Source organism: Polypterus senegalus, chromosome 1 (genome assembly GCF_016835505.1).
Source record: "Polypterus senegalus isolate Bchr_013 chromosome 1, ASM1683550v1, whole genome shotgun sequence".
Lineage (NCBI taxonomy): Eukaryota > Metazoa > Chordata > Cladistia > Polypteriformes > Polypteridae > Polypterus > Polypterus senegalus.
In genome coordinates, this window is record NC_053154.1 from 137807833 (window position 1) to 137823287 (window position 15455).

The window sequence follows — 15455 nt, forward strand, 5'->3', positions numbered from 1 at the left end:
GGGCCCTTGCCCAACCAGGACCCCTCTACGCTGGAGGGACCGGGAGAGCAAGCGTGGCCAGAGTGTTACCTCCCCGGGATGCTAGATAGCAGCCTCCCTGGGTTGCAGCGGTGCTTAGGACTCCCATAGGACTTCATGGGAGTTAGAGTTTCATACAGCACTGTTGGGATCCACGGGTGACGCCTGAGGGTGCTGCAACAGAATCTACCGAGCCATTTTGAGCAGTTCTTCTGCCACACCCGGAAGTGTTGCCAGAAAATAGGCCATCAAGCACCTTGAGCACTTCTAGGTGCAGTACAAAAGCAGCAAGCACCCACTACTCAAAGAACCAGAGTCGGGAGGAGGAAGACGAAGCCTGACTGGAGGAGCGGAGGAGAAGAGAAAGGAAAGAAGAGAACTGTCTGTGCTTGTGCTTTGGACTGTGTTGTGTTTGTGGGAAACTGGGAAGGTGTTTCCCACGAGGTAAAAACAAAAAAAGAAAATATATGTGCCTTGAACTTTTGTCCCACGCTTGTCTGTGTCGGGTTGAGGCGGCGGTGTCAGCCTGGTGCTCCACACTCTAAACCAAGACCTTCACTTGTTTGTTGAAATGTTTTTCAGTACCACTCCATCAGTCCAGGTTAACCACAATATTGTGCACATTCAGCATGCACGTTTTATATCAAATTAAAGATGAAAAAAACAATGTGAAACTTACCAGCAATGCTTGTTAGTTACCAAGTCCAACAAATGGGAAATCCTTTAACTTGCCATAGTGCCTGTTTAAAAATAAATAAAGATATAAATAAAACCACAGTAAATTGGCTTACTACGGCATGTTAAGGACAAAAATGACATTCAAGAGAATTGTCGACTGAATAATTTACGCTTCACATTAAAAACACCCTCTGCGTTCTGTTTTAAAACAAATGTGGTACAGTCACACCAAGGCTAAGTGAACATCAATCAGCATACTCGGCTTGTGCACGGCAACAAAATTACTGCTTAGTCAGCATGGAGGCTTGTTGTAGTGTATCTCAGTGACAGTATTCAGTTAATTACACTAGAGATTGATTTACTGTTTAATTAAAATTAATTAAATTGGAGAAACAGGTGTGCCCTGCAGGGTGACACATGAAGTGGCATGTGCTTAGGAGATCTCCAAAGCAAAATGTTCCAAAGTTGAAGCCTTTTTCTGTATTCAGAGTGTTGTGTTTAAGGAGGATGTAGAAGAGATTACGTTTTAGTATACTTCTAGAATGCTACAAAATTTAACAAGATGGCAAGCTCAAACAATTCTAGCCAAAGGCGGCCACTCCATTCAGTACTGTAGTTGGCATTCCATACAAGATCACATCTCCTTTGTTACTCCTTTCAGTTTTATGCAATTAAAAAAATCTATTCAAACGAGTTTATAGAAATGTACATATTTCCCACAGCTTAATATAGGTAATGCCGATCCATTTTTCACTCAAAAACTCCACAATCTATTGCTTTTGCACAATTCTACATAAACAGCTGCTTCTTTAAAACATTTTCCACACATAGCACTACACATTTATCTTGCGCACAATGGCTCAACTGCTCCAATATCAGCAGTCACAGATTCTCTTGTAAATGAGTACAATTTAGGTTTAGTATACTTTCATGACAAATAAATAATAATGGTTTATTCTTGTGTAGCAAATAAGAGTGTTTTTTATTACATAGCATGTAACACATGCATAACATATTCTCTTAACATGTTGTAACATTCTCAACCCCACTGAACCCCATTCATGTTTGCAGCAGTCCTGAGCCTACTGCATCTCAGAAACATTGAGAGCAAGGCATGGTGACCATGCAGGGTCAATTTAGAATTACCAGTTAGCCATACTTAGGAGTTGGGAGTAACACAGGAATACCAGGAGAAAAACTCCTGCAGGCATGGGGAAAACATGCAAACTCTACATCGACAGTAACTCTATGCAGGACTAACACTCAGGACAGTGGATCTGTGAAGCAGCAGTGTTAACTGCTCTGTACCCAGGGCACAATATAGCATTTAGAATAAAATTACTTCTTGAACCCACCAAGAAGAAGATAGAAAATTGTATAAGAAACAAAAAAGAAATAAGGGATATTTGCCTTTTGGTGCACTGAACAGAAATGGAAACATAAAGACAAAGACATTTTTTTCCATCTGCTTTTCTGCTTCTTTATTATAGCACAGTTAAAAGAGAATGTTTAATTTATTCTGCATGATGATAAACATGCCATACGGTAAATGTTATAGTCCAAACATCCTCTCATGTAAACATAATAAGTTCCATTTTGCATTTGCTTACATTTGCAGCTAGCAGTTTTGCCTTACCATCCTTTATGCATTATACAATAATGTATATGTATTTTTATATAATTAAGCTGGCATGTTAAAGTAGATCTATGCCAATTCTCTGCCTCATAATCTGATGGTTATTGTTCCTCTGGATGATCTTCATGCACTGTGTAACAGTACTTCCATGTACAGAATGCAAAATCTGGAAGCTCAGTTACTCCTGAGATCTGGAATCAATAAGTGAAGAGTTAGGAATTCTGCTCCATGTCAGTAAAGCTAGACTTGCCAGATCCATGACACCTAAATTGTTGGTTTTACTTTAAGCCTTCTGTAATCTGTTCTGCCTTGTAAAGTCATGCTAAGTTTCTCTTGGCTGCACTGTATTGTTGCTGACTGTCCTACAAAGCTCCAAGAAGAAATGCGCAGACTAACTATTGTACACTATCACTAAGAGTCAGTTTTGTAATGTGTGTCCAGTCCAAAGTGTTTTTGCAAAACATGAAAATGCTGTTAAACAATGAAATACTCTATTAAAAATGTTTTCTGTCACATAATATTACTTTTATCTTCAATTTCATGTTTTATTTTTACTTGAAAAACTCTATGTGCTGTAGTGATTGTAACGATGCTGCTAGGGTTTCCTCCAATTTAAACTTTATTTAACAAAGCCCCTTGTTGAAAAGTCACTTTTAAGTTTTTTTTTTTTTACATTATTATCATGTTGCATGTAGAAGCATTAAGTTGAACTTGAGTGAGATAGCAATACACAAAAGTAGATGCCCTTGTTATACCAGTGTTAAAAGACAGGGGTTCTCAGAATATGATTTGCCTTTCCAGATAAGGAATGTGCATCAAAAGCATACTCTCCAAGAGCACCAGAGCAAGACAAAGTAAGCGGAACCTTGGAATGAAGTCTGAAATATTTTCTCAAGATTTTGAAGGGTGAACAAAGTGTCTAAAGCACAGAGGAGGGACTATGACTGTGTTGTCCTTCTAAAAAAATGGAAGGCTCTGAGCTGCCTTGGATATTCTTTTAAGATTGAGTTAGGGCCAGACCTAAAGTTAATAACAAATATTTCTCTCTATATATAAAAAAAAAATCCTGGAACGGAAAAGCAAGGCAACGATACGTGATCGTCTCGGAAGTTCTCGAAAGACATTTTAAAGACCCGCAAGACGAAAAAAGACTGGCCACGGAGCGTCTCGCAGGGGCCGTAAACATGAGACTTGGTGCCAAGAGATTGTCCCAGGACAGTTTCGCGGGGACTTGGAACATAAGATTCTTGCAAGACACACCCTTCTTATCAAATAAGAGCAAGGACAGCCAGCAAAACATTTAGTCATGTAAAGTCACATGGCACACACAGCGCGGAGAAAAGAGACCCAACGCGCTATACATATGCAGAGAAAGGTACAGAATGTGAAAGCAGTAACAGTCGAAAGTATTGTAGCGTCCCAGCCAAGCTGAAGCCTTTTTTGTTTTAAGTGACTGTGAGGTCTGATCGAGGGAGGGCAGAGTACAGCACGGAAGACTGATAGCTGGGTGCTGATTGATGTGGTAAGGGGGAGGCGAGACCCCTGGGAGGAGGGGTTGGAGAGGGTGCTAGAAAGTTTTGTTTGAGGATATGCAGTCGACGATTGTTGAAGTAGAACTTTTGTGACACTTTATTACGTCAGTCGCTACAGTATCAAAAAAAAGATAGCACAGATCGCATTGACGCAAGCAAAAGGAAATTAGTTTAAGTCAGAGAATTTCAAAAACGGGGTATAACTCACATGCATTTATTGGTTATTTTGCAAAAAAAAATAATTAACTGCTGATGATGTAGATCGTTTTGTCTGGGCTGAAATTCCAAACAGAGAAACCTATCCTAAATTATGGTACAAAGTCATTAAACACAAGTCTCACAGACCTCATTTAAAAGATTCAGCATATTGGGACATGAAAGATTCCAAATATTGTTTTTACAGAAGTTCTGAAATAAAAGTGAAACTAATGAAATAGCAACAATTCAAAGAAAACAAAATCTTACAAGTATGTATCTGGAAAACCAAACACGGGGGTTAGTGAGCGAAGCGAGCAGGGGGCAAAACCCCCTAGTACAGTACTAAATAAAGATAGTGTCTTCTATGTTATAATAATAAAAACAACAACAATAATTATTATTATTATACATATTATTTATATAGCACTTTTTCCATGCTAAAATGTCTTTACAGAAGTTGAAACAAAACCAAATGAACAACATGGCATATACAACATTGAATACAAATAATATACCCAAAAACACTAAATAAGGGTAAATATGGGAAACATAAAACTTTGAATTAGAATAAGAGACAATACATCAGAATAAAAATATAAAATACGCTAAATACTACAAGAAAACCCAAAACAAATAATACAATTTGTGATACAAATATAAATCACCATGAACATCTGGACATAGAAAGTGCACTGAAAGCAGGGTTAGACTTTCAGGGTAAGTTAAATGTTTTCCTGAACAAATGAGTTTAAAGTTTTTTTTGTTTTTTTTTTAAACAAATTGAGTCAGCTGATCTCATTCAATTTTGTGGTCGTTCCAAAGTCTGGACACTATAGAGCTGAAGGACCTGTCACTCACAGAACACAGGTTAGTTTGGAGCCCGAATTGGTGGACCTTAGTGAGCAAACAGGAGCATAGTGATGGAGGGGTTTACTGATGCAAACTGACGGGAGACCAGTGATTTGATTTATATTGATTAACACATGCAAGTAAGAAATTCACTATGTTTTGTACTTTGTACAAGTAAAACTGAGTATGAGGATTTAGGACTAACACTTAACACTTGATTTAAAGCAAGTTTTTCCATCGCTTGGGCACAAATGGATTAGAATAATTTTACTGAGAATAGGCCAACAAAGCTTACCAGTCTTATCCACTTAATTCCACCAAAATTGCATCAAGTCTAGTTTAGAAGGTCCCTAAAGTCCTACTATCCACCACACTACTTGGTAACTTATTCCACATGTCTATGGTTCACTGTGTGAAGTAATTTTTGTGAGATATTTACCCTTAAAAAGTTTCCAACACCATGCTCTTGTTCTTGTTGAGCTTGATTTAATACAACAGTCTCGATCCACTATTCTCATTCCCTTCAATCATAACTCATCTTAATCTTCTTTTCTTAAGTCTTCTTTTTGCTTATTAAATGCTTTCTGACAGTCAAGACAAGATAAATAATATATTCTCTACTTTGAACATATATTTTTGTTGCTTCCTCATAGAATTTCTTCATTTTATGAAAACACGACCCCACCCCGTCGTGTAAACCCCTGCTGACTGTTCTTGCCATGCATTGCTCAATTTTTTCCTTAATTATTTCTTCCACTAATTTACCTGTAATACAAGTTAAGCTTTCTGGCATAGAATTACTTGGATATGCACAATCACCCTTTTTTACATAATGGAATATTTGCCATTTTCCACCTCTTCAGAATGTCCCCGGAGTGCAGTGCTTTCCTAAAAATATGGGTCAAGGGATTATATTTACTCATTAACTTTCTGAAGAACACGCGGATAAATATTATCTGGTCCTGGTGATTTGTTTGAATTCAGCCTATTTAATCTAAACAGTACTTCTCCCTCTATAATTCTCAAATCCCTTAGTGTCCCTTTAGCAGTCACTTTTACAGCTGGAAGGTTATTTGCTTCCTCATACGTGAAGACTTCAGAAAAATGCAAGTTTACAGCATTTGCTGTTTTACAATCTATATTTTTAATTCCCCTTTAGTATTCCTGATAGACTACACATCCTCCTTGACTGTTCTTTTACTACTAAAACAATGAAAGAATCTCTTTGGTTCATCTTTAACCATATCTGAGATACTCATTTCTGACCAACTTTCAGCCTTCCAAATGTCCTTCTTAATGGTTGGCCTCATGTTCTCATACACCTTAAGATTCACATTGAAGTTATCAGTCGGCTCTTTTTTTTCTTTTACAGCTTCTTTTTTATCTCCTTACCTACTCACTGCAGATTTTATTTAAATTTCCTACTAGTTCCAAATTTTGAGATGTATCTGCATTACATGTAAAACGTTTCTGTTCCTCTGCTCCTCGACTGTTTCTACAATAAAAAACATACCCAGTTTATCTCTTTCAGACTTTGCTGCATCTGCTCAAAATATGTCTTACTAAAGTTAAACTTAACAGTTTTCGTCTTTGCATCCACGCTCTGCCTAAATAATGACAATTGTAACATATCATGGTCGCTTCACACAAGTGTTTCATCACCTCTTCGCCCTCAATTCTATCCTGAATATTATAAATGCTAAATTTAGACAGGCCTTCTCCTGTGTTGGTATTTTTTTTTATTTTTTTTATTAATTTTATTACAATCCATACAAAGCAATCAAGTTTTTACAAAGTGAAAAATTAAGTTAAGAACAGATCGATCCCCACCCCTGAAAGAGAGAGCAAGCCAAATTAAATGCTAAATTTAAGGTTGTAAAGATACCTAAATTAATAAATTCCCTGTGCTTTATGAACTTATTTTAAAATATTACTGATTAGATCCTGCCAAGTTTTGAAAAAAGTCTGTATGGATCCTCTAACTGAGTATTTGATTTTTTCCAACTTCAAATAATATAACACATCGGTTTCCCACTGACTTAAAAGAGGAGAGTTTGGGTTCTTCCAGTTTATGAGAATAAGTCTGTGTGCCAAAAGAGTAGTGAATGCAATCACAATTTGTTTGTCTTGTTTGTCTGTGTTGGTATTTTAACATACTATGTTAAAAAATGGTCATTCATTATGTATAAAACTTCCTGTTCTTATGCTTCGCTATTTTCTATATTCAAGTAGTTAAAGTCCCCATGACTGTAATATACCCCTGTAAACTTGCCTTATTAACATTATTACAAAGACATACATTGGTATTACTGTCTGCATTGGGGGTCTACAGCACACTTGTCAAATAAGGCATCTTTCCCTAATGCTTTCTAGACGAATCCAGACGACCTCACTAAGGTGTGGCTCATCATCCAACTAAAGAAGGCATTAATTTAAAAGATGTTAGTTAAATGTAAATTTTCCCATAATTTTTAAGGCATTTATTCACCCAGAGATACACAGATACTGTACATAAAATAAGTTATCCTGCAGTACAGTAAACAGCAGTACTTTTGGGGCTTTCATATTTTAACTTGATGATATTTTTAAGTGAGATGGGATTGCTGAGCTGTTCTGGCCTGAAAGACCTATTCTTATTAAAACATTTCTTATGTTATTCATAATTGGAGGAAAAGAAAAGCTGGGTGGAAACCAGAGGCATTTGAACTGTAATGGGAAATGAATGTTACTACAGTAATTTGGAAGATGAACACTGATCCTCACATCATTCTTGTCACTGAAATCACATTTTGTGCAGGAAATTAAGCTCAATGAGGTAATTCTAAATGTTCCTGGTTCTGCCTACTATGACATAGACTGGTCTTTAATGTGTATGAAACTGGCTCAGAAAGATATCTTTAATTCCTACTGCCTTTCTTTTTCGTGCCTGTTTCTTAGCATTTACAAAGCCAGTAACTAGGCTTTATTGAAGTATTGCCAACATTGCGGTACACATTCAAAATGTTTGCTTCTGCTGTACCAACGATATTGTGAATTTCAGTGGCAAGTTCCGTTTTGCCTTCTGTCACTAAGCTTCAGTCTACTACTTTTATAAAAGGCCAGAATACCTCTAGCTATACACAAAATTATATTAACCAACGCTGTAATGTAGGATATCCTACAGGTGTCAGTTTTGATGTTATGTGGGGACAGACTTACAAAATCTTAATTTTGTGAAACTCCACATGTGGTAGACACATAAATGACTTTTTGAATAGCATGATGTCACAACAATAAGTATTGTTGCCTCATACCTCTAGAAATCTGGGTTTAATTTATACTACACTCTTTAAAATAAAGGTGTCAGAGTGATTCCTCAGAGCAATGCTATAGAGAAATCATTTTGGTTCCCAACAGTCCCATCTTCATAAAGGTTCCAGAAAGAACATTTTTTTTATTTATATCTGTAACAGGTTCCTTAACATGAACAAATACAAATAGATGGTAATTGATCTGTTAAATACCAAAGGGTGTTACTGCATCTGTCCAGCAACATTCACTAATGCAGGTTTTCTTAATTTGTTAGTGCACTGCAGCCCACCATACATTACAGATTTTTTTTTCTTCATATTAGAAAGTTTTTCAAAGCACAAAGAATCAACCTCATATGCAAAAATACCTGTCCCAGAATTAAATGGTGCTAGGTGAAGTAATGGAGTTATCAGGGACCACAGAATATTGTAAAGAACCATATACTGCCATTAAAGAACCATTATTTTTCAGGAGTGTAGTTATTTATTTAACTTGATGGATCTTTGCATGTGTACATAGGTGTGTTCCCGTAGCTATGGTTTCTTAATACAGTCCAAAGAAATGGGATGTATTAACAGCTGACTCAAAATTTATCTAATGTGAGTGAGTGTGTGTGCGTCCATGAGTGTGCCATGTGACAAGCTGATGTCCAGTCCAGGCTTGCTTCCTGTACTGTACTCATTGATGGTGGAGCAGGATTGTGATCCCTAACACCTTATAATGGAGCCTCATTCTTGAAAGTGAATGTGGTTACGAATGTAAATCAAATTGTTTACAAAGGCAAAACACAATTTCTAAATCATAGTCATAAAAGGAATTTACGTTACATATGCATGCAGGTTTTAGGTGTCTTTCAGTTTCCAGAATGAGGATTCATACTACTTGTTTGAAAAACAAAAAAAAAGGAGTTGGAAAGTCTAAAGCAAGAAGCATGGGAGAACAAGTGGCAGAAAATTGGGAGTTTCCTTTTTTGGTAAACCTCACTGCAATAAAATTACACTCTTTTAAAAGGTAAATTCTGGATCCAATTTTTTGTTAAATCTATTGGGCAAGGTCTGAAAAGCAAAACATTTCAAAATGAAGCTGTTGAGAAATGTGTGCCACTGCTGTCAATGAAATGAGTTCTCCCAAAAGTAATAATAATAGCAAAAAGTAAAACAAAATTTAAAAACATTCTGTATGGGTTAAGATATCAGAAGCAGCAGACATGGATAAACAACAAAGTACTGCTACTTTTTATTTATGCTTTTCAAAATTTTTTTAACTATCTATCCACCCACCCATGATGCAATACGCTCAATTCATTTCAAGTTAACCTAAAATGCGTGGCTTTGTGCTGTGGCAGAGAACTGCACTGTTAAGGGTGTTGGTGGAAGAATTATATGATGAAGTTGCCTCTTGTCAGTGGGGATTGAGACACCACACAGATTTGAAAGAAAACTATCAGTAAAAAGTTTAGGCAAATCTACTCTCTCTATATAAAATCCTAAGCCTAAAAGTGCAATGATTTTATGTGACGTTTTTATGTCACTTTTTTGTTACGCTTTAAATCGGGCTTATTTTAAAACCTACATATATATATGTTTGGTATCATTCTTTTCAGAATTTATCGAACTTTAATGTTATGTTGTTAGATTTTCAGATTCTTATTCCATTTTTAAATTATAAACTAAAAAATATGAAGAACTCATATCCCGCAAGATGAGAATTTGTGCCAAGAGATTTAACCATGCCCGGAGCCGGAAATAAAAGAGAAAAAGTAGGACAGCTGCTATACAGGTTTTTAAATGTTTGAAGCACCACGTGAGATGCAGATCACACTGCACGACAGCAGCAGCAGCTGATCGAGCGAAGAGGAGGTAAAAAAAAAAAAAACTGTATTTGCTTCCCATTGTATCACCGGGGTGCATTCAGCCCCTCTCTTCACAACGCGAGCAGCAGACACGCGAAGTGGCTGGTGCACAGCACAGTCTGGGGGGTTGGCGAGTGAACCAATCAGGGGGCAAACCCCCTAGGACTATATAACAGCACAGGATCAAAACTTCAGATTGAACTTAATTTGTCTCCAGAGGGAAATTTGGCTTTTTACAGACGCTCTCTAAATAAATAGATAGATAGTTAAATAAAATATATATACACTCACCTAAAGGATTATTAGGAACACCTGTTCAATTTCTCATTAATGCAATTATCTAATCAACCAATCACATGGCAGTTGCTTCAATGCATTTAGGGGTGAGGTCCTGGTCAAGACAATCTCCTGAACTCCAAACTGAATGTCAGAATAAGAAAGAAAGGTGATTTAAGCAATTTTGAGCGTGGCATGGTTGTTGGTGCCAGACGGGCCGGTCTGAGTATTTCACAATCTGCTCAGTTACTGGGATTTTCACGCACAACCATTTCTAGGGTTTACAAAGAATGGTGTAAAAAAGGGAAAAACATCCAGTATGCGGCAGTCCTGTGGGCGAAAATACCTTGTTGATGCTAGAGGTCAGAGGAGAATGGGCCGACTGATTCAAGCTGATAGAAGAGCAACTTTGACTGAAATAACCAATCGTTACAACCAAGGTATGCAGCAAAGCATTTGTGAAGCCACAACACGCACAACCTTGAGGCGGATGGGCTACAACAGCAGAAGACCCCATCGGGTACCACTCATCTCCACTACAAATAGGAAAAAGAGGCTACAATTTGCACGAGCTCAGCAAAATTGGACAATTAAAGACTGGAAAAATGTTGCCTGGTCTGATAAGTCTCGATTTCTGTTGAAATGGTAGAGTCAGAATTTGGCGTAAACAGAATGAGAAATGGATCCATCATGCCTTGTTACAACTGTGCAGGCTGGTGGTGGTGGTGTAATGGTGTGGGGGATATTTTCTTGGCACACTTTAGGCCCCTTAGTGCCAATTGGGCATCGTTTAAATGCCACGGGCTACCTGAGCATTGTTTCTGACCATGTCCATCCCTTCATGACCACCATGTACCCATCCTCTGATGGCTACTTCCAGCAGGATAATGCACCATGTCACAAAGCTCGAATCATTTCAAATTGGTTTCTTGAACATGACAATGAGTTCACTGTACTAAAATGGCCCCCACAGTCACCAGATCTCTACCCAATAGAGCATCATTGGGATGTAGTGGAACGGGAGCTTCGTGCCCTGGATGTGCATCCCACAAATCTCCATCAACTGCAAGATGCTTTCCTATCAATATGGGCCAACATTTCTAAAGAATGCTTTCAGCACCTTGTTGAATCAATGCCACGTAGAATTAAGGCAGTTCTGAAGGCGAAAGGGGGTCAAACACCGTATTAGTATGGTGTTCCTAATAATCCTTTAGGTGAGTGTACACTAACATGCTATAGTCTGAAAACACACCAGAATGACTAAAAATGAAGAAAACCCAAAAGTCCAAAAAGGTTGGAGATGTTGCCTGGACACAATAATATCATGATATAATATTCTCATCTGCTTAATCCAAGTCAGAGCTGTAAGGAGCTGGGGTTTCCCCTGGCTGCACTGAGCATAAAGCAGAATTCAACAATAGTTTCCACCACAAGGTCCACTCAGACATACACACACACACTAAATTTAGCACCTCTGTTGACATATTATGGATTTCTCTGAGGCAAAAGAGGCAAAAGTCAAGTATTAGGACAAAAAAACATATATCGCGAGGAGAACAGATGCAGTTCCTACAGCAATTGTGTGCTGCATTTAAAGACAGAATGCTGGATAAATATTATCAAGTGTAGCATTGCTTCAAGCAAAATGTTGACAATATGAAAATTTTACTATTTACTTCAGATTTTCCTTTTTAGGAAAACGTAATGTACAGTAACTTACCTAAACTCTGACTAGGAACATCTAGCCCCCAGAAAAAAATATTACATGTAAAATATGCAACAAGAGGGAGCATTATGAAAAGAGTCAAAATAGTTTCATAAGATGCTGCATGTATGATGACTATTTGATTGGGGACAGTCTGCTAGATTATTGCTACAGGTTGTGCTTTAGAACTGCTGCCTGAATTGCAATTTCAAAGTACAGCCTAATATGCCAAATTTCCATTATACCAGTGAGTCACAAGGGGCACTTCTCATTTGTGACAAGAAAATTGGCATCCCACTGGGAAAGAGAAAAGGCGACAAAAAGAGAGAGGGAGAGAAAAGGGGGGAGAAAGAGAGAGAGAGAGAGCACTCTAAACTAACTTCTTTTGCTAGCCTTACTGTTTACTGTGGGACCAAAAGTGGAACTGACAGATGCCATCTGCACAAACGCCTACAGCTGACAAACCAAGAACAAAATATTAAATACATAGAAAAAAAAAATTAAACACCTCAGCTTTTTCTTATGTTGTGTAACAGCATTTGCCAACTTTTTAAGTAGAAAACACCTTTTCAAATACAACTCAAATGGAAGAAGCAAAACAGAAAAAGGCTTAGTAATGCTTTGCTTCAAATCAGCAGTAAGTTTTAAACATGCTTCTGTCAGACGTGAGTGCTTAACACTTAACAATTTCAAATACAGCCAGGTGGAAACTCTTAAGCCTTAAAAAATACCTCCATAAAAACATGAAAGGAGTAACTCCATACTACAGTATTCAACACATCAGAACCACTTTTTGCCATCATGCATAGATAAATGCGATTTTGCTGTGTTTGTTAAATGATAAAATGAGGTTTTACAGAGTTCTTTTTTCTTTTGTGGGGGAGAAGTGGGACCCAATACAATAGCTTCTGATTTGATGCTATTTAACTGCAGGTAGTTATTACTTTTCTGGTTCCAGATACCACCCAAACATTGAGAAGGTTGATTTAAATGAACAGGGACATTAGAAGATGTTTGAAGATAAACCTACATATCATTAGCCTAACGAGAAAAAGTCAACTTTTACTCATCAATCCCAGTAAACTCCAGAAAACAGGGCAGGTCTTAGATTTGTGTTTCTTATGTATATTCTTTCTGTCCAGTAAGGAAAGAACTAAACCACTCCAGTGTACTACCAGCGACTCAAGAACAAGAATGCCATGACCAGCAGTATTAAATGTAGCAATCAGTTAAAGCAAAACAATGATAGTACAGGACCTTGAATTTCGACCATGCTTATACACTTGTTGCTTTTTAGTAGTTGTAAATCTGTGTAAGCACTGTCATCAGCGAATAGCACAACCGAAATGTCCTATCATCCAGTCTAATGGTTTCTCTTATCTATACGTTTACAATTATATGCAGCTCGAACAGTTAGGTATAATTTCAGCATGTTTCCATAATATTGCAACTGCTAAGAAGGAATACAATCTCAAGTTACACATTCTTGTTATTCCAGCTCATTCATTAATTCAGCACCCAATCTGTGTTCAGTTCGGCTCATTAGCATTAATATCCACCAAGTCCATTTGCAACCTTGGGGTGGTGATAACCAGCTGTCCTTCAGGGACCATGTTGCTACAGTCTCTCTGTCTTGCAGATTCACATTATACACCATCTGCAAGACGAGACCGTATCTTGCAGAGTATACAGCACAAGTCTTGAACCAGGCTTTGGTCTTGTCACTTCTGGACTATTGCAGGCCTCTGCTAGAAGAAGTACTAGTATATGTCTCAAAGCACTGCAGATGTTTCAAAAGGCAGCAGGATGGCTGGCCAACTAGCTTAGGCATGCACAAGTCACTCCTCTTCTCAGATCACTACATTGGCTTCCTGTAGCATGTATTAAATTCAAATCCTTGATGCTTGCTTACAGAGTAGCCAACAGGTCAGCAGCTATACATACGGAGACACTTGTGAGGTCATATACTACTTCTTGACCACTCAGGTCTGTTGATGAAAGGTGCCTGGTGATGCCACCTCTGCGTGGCATCAAATCTCAATCCAGACTCTTTCATTGTCTAGTTCCTAGCGGGCAGAACGAGCTGAACACCTCAATTTGAAATTTTCACTCCCTAAACATAATTAAGAAGCTTTTGAAGACTCTTTTGTTTGGTAATTTTTTTTCTGATATTAGCTGTTAGGTTTTGCAAGCAAGGAAGTGTAACTAGCTTGTTCTCAACTCTTCATTTGTAATGATCGTCTGGCCCCTTGCCAGGTAACACTAGTTCCCAATAAGTCCCCAGACTAATATGTACTCAATCATGTTGACCTCTTTTGTAAGTTGCTTTGAATAAAAGGATCTGCTAAGCAAACAAATATAAAATGTGTATTCATTTTTCATTGACATTCACAAGAAGAACTCATTCCAAGCATTTCTTTCAAAAAGTCTGCAATTTCTAGAAAATGAGATTAAAATAAAAGTGACTAGGGAACGATATGAGCAAAAACAGCACTGCATGATAATAAGTTGACCACTTAAAACTAAGAAATAAAAAAATATATTAGTATTAAAATATATTTTGCTGGAAAAAAGTCAGTCAGTCAGTCATTACCCAACCTGCTATATCCTAACACAGGGTCACGGGGGTCCACTAGAGCCAATCCCAGACAGCATAGGGCTCAAGGCAGGAACAAATCCCGGGCAGGGCACAAGCCCACCGCAGGACACACACACACGCACACACCAAGCACACTAGGGACAATTTAGGATTGCCAATACACCTAACCTGCATGTCTTTGGACTGTTGGAGGAAACCGGAGCACCCGGGGGAAACCCACGCAGACACGGGAAGAACATGCAAACTTCACGCAGGGAGGACCCGGGAAGCGAACCCAGTGCTGGAAAAAAGTTCAAGGCTCAAATCAAAAGAACAAGCCATATTTAAAACATGATGAAAACATTCTCTAGAATTTCTAAACTTGACCAAACTACAAAGGCAATCCAAAATGCCTTCACAATGGCATAAAGGCATAAATGGCCTCTTTTATTACTTTACTTCTTTAGCACATCCTGAATTTGCATTCTAAGTGTACAGATGTTATAATTTACCTTTGCAGTTGAGGCATCCTATTAAATTTCCACAAATGCATTTATAAAATCTAAATTTATTTTAAAAAATTTTTCTATAGAGACAGGACACTAACAACAAGCTGTCTCTGCTGCATGGTCCTAGGTCCTAACATTTACTGTACCTTTTCTGCATGGCATAAAATAAATCCTCAGAGCTATTCATACACCTCTGCAATGGATTAACACCTTGTCGGGTGCTAGTATCTGCTTTGTGCTCTGTTTTCCTAGGATAGACTCTGGCTTCCTGCAAACTTGAATTAGATTAAGCAGGTTGGAGAATGTTATTTTTCTCAGAAAGAAAGAAACGAA

General features: G+C 37.8%; 1 protein-coding gene across 6 annotated transcripts in view; it reads right to left on the bottom strand.

Moving 5' to 3' along the window:
- LOC120532652 (inactive N-acetylated-alpha-linked acidic dipeptidase-like protein 2) overlaps positions 1 to 15455 on the bottom strand; it is a 2009486-nt gene that overhangs the window by 1355213 nt on the left and 638818 nt on the right. For all 6 annotated transcript variants that reach the window (XM_039758865.1, XM_039758875.1, XM_039758892.1 and 3 more), the window contains one exon: positions 698 to 758. The gene's annotated coding sequence lies outside the window, so the exon portion shown is untranslated. The remainder of the gene's footprint in view (positions 1 to 697; positions 759 to 15455) is intronic.